This window comes from Macrotis lagotis, chromosome 3, assembly GCF_037893015.1.
Source record: "Macrotis lagotis isolate mMagLag1 chromosome 3, bilby.v1.9.chrom.fasta, whole genome shotgun sequence".
Classification (NCBI taxonomy): domain Eukaryota; kingdom Metazoa; phylum Chordata; class Mammalia; order Peramelemorphia; family Peramelidae; genus Macrotis; species Macrotis lagotis.
The window spans coordinates 104,527,322-104,537,005 of NC_133660.1; the positions used below are offsets into that span (position 1 = coordinate 104,527,322).

The following is a 9,684-nucleotide window of genomic DNA, read 5'->3' on the forward strand; positions in this document are numbered from 1 at the left end:
TTCCCAACATACACTCTTCAGCTCTTCAGTCTCATCTGGCCTGGTTCTAATAAGCCTGTTACATAAAGTGAATTTCCCTACTGCTGAAAAGAAACCTGTAGACATCCCTAGATACCTTCAGAATTAGTAGTTGATGTGGTAATGCTAATAGTTCCATAGTTCCATAGTTTCCTATTATATTCATTCATCTGAAACAACAAACTGAAAATAATTTGGAACCAAAATTTCTTTCCTAGTCTTTTGGCATATTTTTAAAATTTTTTTGAAAAGAAGAAAAAGTCAGCATTTATTGCTTCTTATCATCACCAGCAGTTTCAAATGGATAATAATTATCCAAAATCAAGAGATCTTTGGTCAAGTTAGTAACAGGCTTCTTTCTATTATTTGCTGATACTTCTCATAATGCTTCTTCCAGTTTTTCAAGTGTGGCCTAGATCTTATAAACAGACTCTTTCCTTGCCTGTCCAATAATGTCCTGGCCACCTATTTTCAACTTAATCCAGTTTCAATGGCTCCTTGATTACCATTTCTTGTAGAAGCCAGTACATCTTATCTGTCGTTTCCCCTACAAACGTGTCTACTTCTTGTTCAAGGAATTGGACTTTTCTAGCACTTGTGTGATTTCTTTAATGCCTGGTGGTTGACCTTCTTCTGTAGATGACTGATCATCAGAGATTTTGTAACTCAGATCCTGGCTGTTGGGAATTCTGCTTGAGTTACTTTACATCTGAGCATGCGCACTATACTGGACTTTGGAACTGAAAAGGTGCGAATGACGGTTGTTCATAATTTCCAAGGAGGATTCATACTGATGGACATAGTGGAAAAGTTGTTCCAATTCACACCTTGCTCTAGCTGGCTGTGAATGTATGAAGGATCCTTGGAATCTTGGGTGGTAAGTGGAGGAGTGGGTGTAGAGGTGTGGGGGTGTAGATGGGGGAGGTGGCTGAGAGGATACACTGCTGAACCATGAAGAAATGGATCCTGACGTTAAAATAATTCCCCAGACTGTGTTGAGGGTGCAGGTGAAGAAGGCCAAGAGTAGCATGTTGTCATTCCATAAACCGTAGAAGAGCTCCAAACTTATTCAGTGCTTGAACATTTAACTTAAATGTATACATATGTTACCAAAAGATCACAGCAGAAACATCTTCTTCTCATTTACTATATGAGAAGCCCTCAAAAGATTAGAATGTCAGCTCATCTTACTTGTCTTGTGAAGAACCTATATATGGCCAAGAAGCAAACTTTAGAAACAAAAATGGAAGAACTGATTGGATTAAGATTGGAAAAAAATGTGATAAGGCTTTAAATTATTACTTTATTTATTTAACTTATATGCAGGATATATTTTTCAAAATCCCAGTCATCAAGAAACAAAAGTTAGAATGAAGGTTCCTCAGAGAAAAATCAAAATCTTATATACAGATAATACTGCTCTGAATAAAGGAATTAAAGGGGAATCAAGAAATTTCTTGATGAGGATTAAATGTTAAATGTTAAAAATGACTTGAAGCTTAACATCAAAGAAAACTAAGATCATGGAATTGGGTCCCCACAATTCCTGGCAAACAGAGGGAGAAGAAATGGAAGCAGTGTGAGATATATATTTTGGCTCAAAAATCACTTTTAGTGAGTGTAGTCATAAAATTAAAAATTGCTTGCTCCTTGGACAACGTTCAATAAAGCAGAGGTATCGCCTTGCTGACAGAGGTCCATGTAGTCAAAGTTTTCCAGTAGCTATGTATGATTGTTAGAGTTGGATTATAAGGACAATTGAATACTTCAGAATTGAGACTTTCAAATGTGGGGCTGCCGAATAATTTTGAGATAGTAAGGAGATTAAAACAATCAGTTCTTCAATTAATTCAGGCTGTTCACAGTAAGGTTGAACATTAAAACTTAAACACTTGGTCAAATAATGAAAAGCCAGAACTGATAAAAATAAATATCTTGATGTTGGAAAATTTGAAGGCAAAAGGAAAATGGGATAGTAGAGAGTGAGAAGGATAGATAGTGTCATGAAAACAATGCCCACAAATTTGCACAGACTATAAGAGATAGTTTAGGTTATAGTGTTAAATGAATATTAGTATTGAATATCAACCCTATTGAATAGTTTTATGTGTAGTCACTTTACTGAATATTTTCCTTGTAATAGAAGTTGGATCTGGAAGCGGTGGCGGCAGCTGGTTGGAGGAGGCAGAGGGGGCATTCTCTACTGCCGAAGCCACCACCGAAGCCAACACCGAAGCCGCCCTGATCTGGCCTCTCCCTGCCCCGGGGCGCCCCCAGTCATTGGCACCATGAGCCTGTTTACGCCCAATCCTTTTGAGCAGGATGTTGAAAAAGCTACAAATGAATATAACACCAGTAAAGATTGGGGACTTCATTTGGATATATTTGACAAAGTTGGAAGTACTGCTAATGGAGCTAAAGATTGTCTGAAAGCCATAATGAAAAGGGTAAAGCACAAAGTTCCTCATGTTGCTTTGCAAACACTGACTCTTCTTGGAGCCTGTGTGTCAAATTGTGGAAAGATATTTCATTTAGAAATATGTTCTTGTGATTTTGCAACTGAAGTACGTGGGGTGATAAAAAATAAGGCTTATTCAAAAGTATGTGAAAACCTGAAATCTCTACTGGTGTAATAGTCAGAAGAATTCCAGAAAGATCCACAGTTTAGCTTCATATCTGCTACTATTAAAACCATGAAAGAAGAAGGAATAACTTTTCCTTCAGCAAGATTACAGACACTTTCAAATGCTGCCAAGAATGGAACATCATCCAACAAAAGCAAAGAAGATGAAGATATAGCTAAAACTATTGAATTATCTTTGCAAGAGCAGAAGCAACAGCACACAGGAATGAAATCCTTATATCCATCTGCAGAAATTCAGTTGAATAATCATAAGGTTTCCAAAAAAGTCAGAGCCTTGTATGATTTTGAAGCAGTTGAGGACAACAAGCTTACCTTTCAAAGTGGTGAAATTATTATTGTTTTGGATGACAGTGATGCCAATTGAAGGAAAGGAGAAAATCATAGGGGAGTTGGACTTTTTCCCATCGAATTTTGTATCACCTAATTTAAACACAGAATCTGAGATAGCAATGGACAGAACAAATGTAATTGATGATGCTGCAGAAGAAATTAGAAATTCAGAGCCTGAACCAGTTCATATAGATGAGGTTAAGATGGATAAAGCGTTGCAGATACTTTACAGTATAGATCCTAAAGATTCAAAACCAGATTCCCAAGATCTGCTGGACTTAGAAGATGTGTGTCAACAGATAGTCCCTATGATAGATGAAAAACTTGAACAGATTGATAGGAAACATTCAGAAATATCTGAATTGAATGTAAAAGTCCTAGAAGCTTTAGAGCTATACAACAAGCTGGTTAATGAAGCACCTGTGTATTCAGTCTACTCAAAGCTTCATCCTCCAGCACATTATCCATCTACGTCAGCTGGTGTCCCAGTGCAAGCATATCCTGGTCAACATCATGATGGAAACTATATGGTTCAGGGAATTCATCAAGTCACTATTCCCCAGGGATATAGGCCTGGACCAGATCATATTGGCCCTCTGAGATCTTTGCCTCCAAATATAAATTTTTTAGTAACAACACAACCTGCTCACACTCCATATTTAAGCTCTGGAGTAGATATAGTTTCCAATCCCACATATATGAACCAGAACTCTACGCTTCAATCAGCTACTCTTCCAGCTTCTTACACTCAGCAGATGGGAATATCTGTGGATATGTCATCTTACCAGAACACTACATCCAGTTTGCCTCAAGTAGCAGGCTTGCCTGTGGCAATTCCAGCTCATTCACTTGCACAACAGCAAACAAATTATCATCAGCAGCCTCTTCTTTAAAAAACAGACCAGGCTTAGTCTCAAAAACATTCATAAGTATATTGCTCAGCCCTTATGACTTGAGCCATCTAAGAATGATATAAAAATACAACCATTTTTTATCTCAACTCAGAAATACCATGAGTAAAGCACAAAATCTTGCTTATCTCCTTACCCCCTGCCATGAAGCAATTTTTGACGTAATTGCTTAAGTTAGACTATTTTTTCGGAGGTGGCTTAAAGATAATCTGAATTTGTTTACTCTAAAGAATTCCATATAGAATTTTTCACAAGTTCTGAATAGCCTTTTGAATGTTAGCTAGTCTTTTTTTTTCCTTAAGCATTGTCATTCTATGACATGCTTTTAAAAAAAACAGCTTTCTTTTCAAAATGTACTTGGGAGGGCACTTTCATCTATTTAAATAATATTTTTCTACATACTGTGTTTTAGCATTTTCCACATTGTTGTTTCAAAATTTGAACATCTTTTCATTTAAAACATCTACCTTACTAGTAGATTCCTTTTTGATTAGCTAATTTTGCAGTTTTATTTGTGCTACTGATAATTGGGTTTTGACTGCACTACTAGGATCATTATTGAATTGGGAGATGAAAATTGTATCATAGTATGAGGACTGTGTAGATAGAAAAATGTAGGAAAAAAACACTTAGTTTTAAAAAATCAACCTGCCAACAGTAGGTTAAAGAGTAACCCTAAATCTTGTTTCCATTTGTTAGGCAAAAGCATTTCATTTCCTTCTGGGGTTCAGGGGAGACTAATGGCTTGTTTTTTACCCAATAAAGCCATTCCCTAGTGAAGCTCTGATCTAATTTTATGCCCTCTCGGCTATATGGATTTCTCTTGCCTGGCAAGTGTTCATAATTCCTTAAAAGGAGCTTGACGTGGATTAGAAACTTCTTAAGGAGAGAAAATCAGGCTCACTATTGTGTCATGGGAACCTAATCATTTGATGTGTTGTATGTTAAGCATGGCATGTGCCCTCTGTTTACTGTGTTGAACCTTTCAAAATGTGGTTTAAGTATCATTGTTGTGTCACCCCATTTGAAAATACTGGATGTTACATTTTACTCATCATTCTGATCATGTGGAGTGATAGCATGCAATGGACTGATGAATCAAGTACAAAGACAGTTTTCTGGAAACCTAAAAAATTTAGGTGGTTTTATAGTGTTCATAGTTCCTATTAGACTATAGGAGTTGGGAAACATATTTCAAGAATGTGGGATTTGTTTTCCCTTCTGAAAATTTGCACACTACTATCTCATTTACCAGCTTCTTCACATGACACAAAATAGAAAATACACATAAATATAATTATGAATAACTGACATTTACACTGGGGAAAATAATAGTCATAACTTTAGTAATAAAGGTCATTATATGCATGGAAGCAAGATTTCTACATGTGATTTTTACAGACATAATCCTTTCTGTCAAAAATTATTTGGTGATAATTTGCCAAATTTTTTGTTGTTTATCCAGCTTAAAGGAATTGTTTGGTAATGTGATCTTTTTTTCAAAATGGCTAAACCCTGGAACAAAGGAGATCAATACATGGTTTACATTCACAGATGGGGAAAGCAAACTGCTATTTGCAAGCCTACTCCAAATCATTGTCTTAATTTAGATACACATAACTAGAAAGAAAGGTTTAGTGTTTGTTGCCCCATATTCTGATTCTGATTTTCTGTCCATGTGAAGTAAAATATATGTGTGTGTGTATACATATATATGTATATATATATATACATATATATGTATATATACACACAAGTGTATCTTAAAATGGCACCTTAACTTTTTGTTTGTTAACATTTTTTCTGTTTAAAAAAATAAATAGTTTATCTGAAAAGCTGCTGTTCTTAATAGTTACTATTTGAAACCATGGAAGAACTTACACTTTTTCCAAACAATGTTCAATAAAAGTTATTTTCATGTTTAAAAAAAATAGAAGTTGGATCTGTACAGAAACCAAATTGTGATGAACTGAAAATCAAAATGTGGGATTCACATCAAAAACCAGATGATGGAAGAAAACTTTTCTTGAAGTCAGGTTTTTTCCTATTTTTCTTTTCTCCCTCCCTCCCTTGCTCCCATCCTTGCTCCCTGAATCTTTCCTTCCTTCCTTCCTTCCTTCCTTCCTTCCTTCATCCTTTCCTTCCTTCCTTCCCTCCTTCCTTCTCCCCTCCCTCCCACCTTCTCTTCCTCTTCTCCTCCTTCCCTTTCTTTCTTTCTTTCTTTCTTTCTTTCTTTCTTTCTTTCTTTCTTTCTCTTTCTTCTTCTAATTCTTCTTCTATTCTTCTTCTTCTTCTTCTTCTTCTTCTTCTTCTTCTTCTTCTTCTTCTTCTTCTCCTTCTGCTGCTGCTTCTGCTTCTGCTTCTTCCTCTTGAATTCTTTTTACTTTGTCTTCTCTCTCTCTTTCTCTCTCCCCCATCTCTCTTTCTCTCTCTCTCTCTTCTCTCCCTCTCTCCTACCTCTCCCTTTCCCTTTTCCTTTCCCACTCCCTCTTTCCCTCTTTTCTTCTCCCTCTTCCTCTCTCTCTATCTCTCTCCCCAATATGGAACTATTTCAAGTTGTTTCCTTTAGCTATTACGATTATTTTAATTTTCCTTTTATTCAAAATGAAATTGAATCCATGATTGAATAATATTTCAAGATTAGATCTTTGAATGGATCCTTTTATTATGCTATTACATCTATTCATTTTGAAGTTATGGACATAAGCAACATTTCTAGGAAAAAATAGGAAATTGTGACATTTGTTATTAGAATATCTTACAGGGCTTTATAAAAGATTTCATATACTATAGATCAAAATGAAACTATAATAAAGGAGGGAATATCACAATCAAAAGAAAAGCAGATAAAATGAGTGATGGAATGACTACCACTATTTTTTTTAGGTTTTTGCAAGGCAATGGGGTTAAGTGGCTTGCCCAAGGCCACACAGTTATGAAATTATCAAGTGTCTGAGACCGGATTTGAACCCAGGTACTCCTGACTCCAGGGCCGGTGCTTTATCTATTGTGTCACCTAGCTGCCTCATGACTACCACTATTTCAAGAAGGTGGTGAACCAAACAAAGACAATCCCATGTCCTTCTCCACCTTCTACTTCAATATCAATATTATGGGGATAGCACTGTCCGTAGCCAGTCTAGTAGGGTTGCACCAGTTCAGTGAACTGCTGAGAGGAGATGCTTCCATCAAGGTTGAACATCTCACAACATTGTTGTTGATGTGTGCATTGTTTTCTTGGTTCTGATCTCTTTGTTCAGCATCACATCCTGTAAAGTTTAATCCTTGCACGTATGCACTTTTGTTCCAATGTTCCTCTCTACTTCTCTGCCCTACTCCCATTATCTTTTCTAATGTGAAGAGCACTGAGGATTCAGAATAACATAAGCTCTCTTGTCACTTTTTTTTTTCCAGTGAATAGGAAGGCGTATATTTTAAGGGCTCAAAGCAATAATGGAACATTTTATTTATGATCCCAAAAACCTAGTCATAAGTCCTCTTCAAGTATTTTTAAAATGCTATCTTCCACATCAGTCACATTCTTAGATGCAGTGATTCATGAACTACTAATCATCTCTGTAATCCAGTATGCAAAGAACAACTCTGCAGACTATTCCTGATGGCCTCACACTTCATATAGTCCTGCTTCACATAGTCCTTTTGGAACATCATCTATTCACAGAATTTAGTGTTTCTCATGATTTTGTATGGGTACTTTCCCATGTCTGGTTTAAATATTTTCTTTCTACTTCTATGAATACTTCTCTTCAAAGGTCATTTTGGGGGTACTATTTCCTCAAATTATTACAGATAGATAGATATTTGTGAAAAGATTTTATTTTGCTGGTAATAGGTGAACTCCTGGAAAATAGAAATAATTATATTTTTGTTTTGGGGTCCTTATAATACCCAGCACATCATCATGTTTAGCAATAATTTACTTAGTACAAATAATGCATAATAAATGTGTTTTTAGTTGATTTCTTCATTTTAAAAAATATTTCCTTTCCTTTACTATTTTCTTTACATGCTTTTTATGGCACAACATATTATAAAGGGGATTTCTGTTCAGAACTTTTTTCCTCTATTATATAGACTCCAATATTTTTGTGTTTATATGTGTGTATGTGTATATATAAATATACAAATATATTCAAAATATATATATATATATATGTATATATATATATATATACACATACCCATAGAGGAAATTAATCATAATAAAATTCTGTAAATGCTATATCCACATATACATATAATACACATTTCTTCATACATACATATATTTGATTTTTCTGTTATCTGCTAGTTGGTGCACAGTATAGAACTCTGAGTCTCAGTTCAATATTGGTCTTAGATTCTCCCTTCCCTTTTTTTCATAAATATGCACATGTATACTTTTTAAGTTACAAAATTTCCTTCCACCCTCTCTTCCCACCCCCCCATCCCCTCAGCAGCAAATAGTCAGTTAGCCTTATACATACATATTTTTGATAAACATGTTTACAAATTAATCATTTTAGGTAGGAGGAATTAGGATTAAGGGAAAGTGATACATAAGAAATAATTTTTACAAAGTGTTCATCAGATTCTGAAAGGCTTTTTTATTGTTGGTTTTTTGTTTTGTCTTGTTTTGTTTTTCTTCCTCTGGATGGGGTTAGCATTGTCCATAGCTGACCTAATAGACTTGTACTAGCTCTGTGAACTTCTGAGAGGAGCTATTTCCATCAAGGTTGATTTTCATACAATGTTGATTTTAATGTGTACATTGTTTTCTTGGTTCTGCTCCCTTTGTTCAGCATCACATCTTGTAAGTCATTCCATGTTTTCTAGAGTCCAACCATTTATGATTTCTTACAGAACAATAATATCCCATAGCATTCATGTACCATAACCGTTTTAGCCATTACCCAATTGATGGGCATGGCCCTAGATTCATTTTAACTTTGTTACCCTGGTCAAGTCATTCAACTCTATTTGCCTCAGTTTCCTCATTTGGAAAAATGAGCATTTAACCTTGTAAATTTGATTTTATGCACTTTGAAGCATTGTGCAGAATGGATTAAAAATTTTCAGACTAACAAAAGAATCTATGACACAAAACCATTAAGATTTCCTATCTGTGCAATATTGCATTGTGCTCTAATCAGATTCCAAAGCCTTTGTTAGGATATTGAGCAATCTATCTGTGCCTCTAGGTTTGCTTCTTTGAGATGAATTGGATTTCAGAGGCCTCATCCCAGTTCCTTTTGTAGCCATGTTCTAATGTCTTCTGATCCTAACAGACTCATCTGATAAAGTGTGTGTGTTGTTTCAAGCCTCAGGATGACTTTTGCTCTTTGGTATTTGGGTCATGATTTAGAAAAGGACAATAACAAAATATATTTGTGTAATTTTCAGTCATTTTATATTTATGTGACCCTGTGATTACATTGAGGTAGGAAGCTCCCAGAAATATTCTGATAAATGTTTAACAACCATTTAACAATAATGATGCATATTTGGCATACTCTTTTGTTTAATCATCATAATTAATATTCGTCCCATAAATTTCCAAAGCCTAGAAAATCAGCCAAACAATAAAGTAAGCCCTGATTTGAAGCTTTTGCCTTGGGAGCTGGAAAAATCTGACTTTAACCAACCCTGGTAGCTCTGTAACTGAAACCTATATCAAGCAATATTGATGGACAATTGTTCTGTAGCATTTTAGCAATAGAAGTATAGGGCTTGATGGAGGAGATAGGGTATCACAGTATTAAGAAGTTAGATCATATCTCT

The 9,684-nt window shown here is 35.3% G+C and overlaps 1 pseudogene; it reads left to right on the forward strand.

Moving 5' to 3' along the window:
* Positions 1-2,306: 2,306 nt before the first annotated feature.
* Positions 2,307-3,911, forward strand: LOC141516186 (signal transducing adapter molecule 2 pseudogene; annotated as a pseudogene).
* The last annotated feature ends 5,773 nt before the right edge of the window (positions 3,912-9,684 follow it).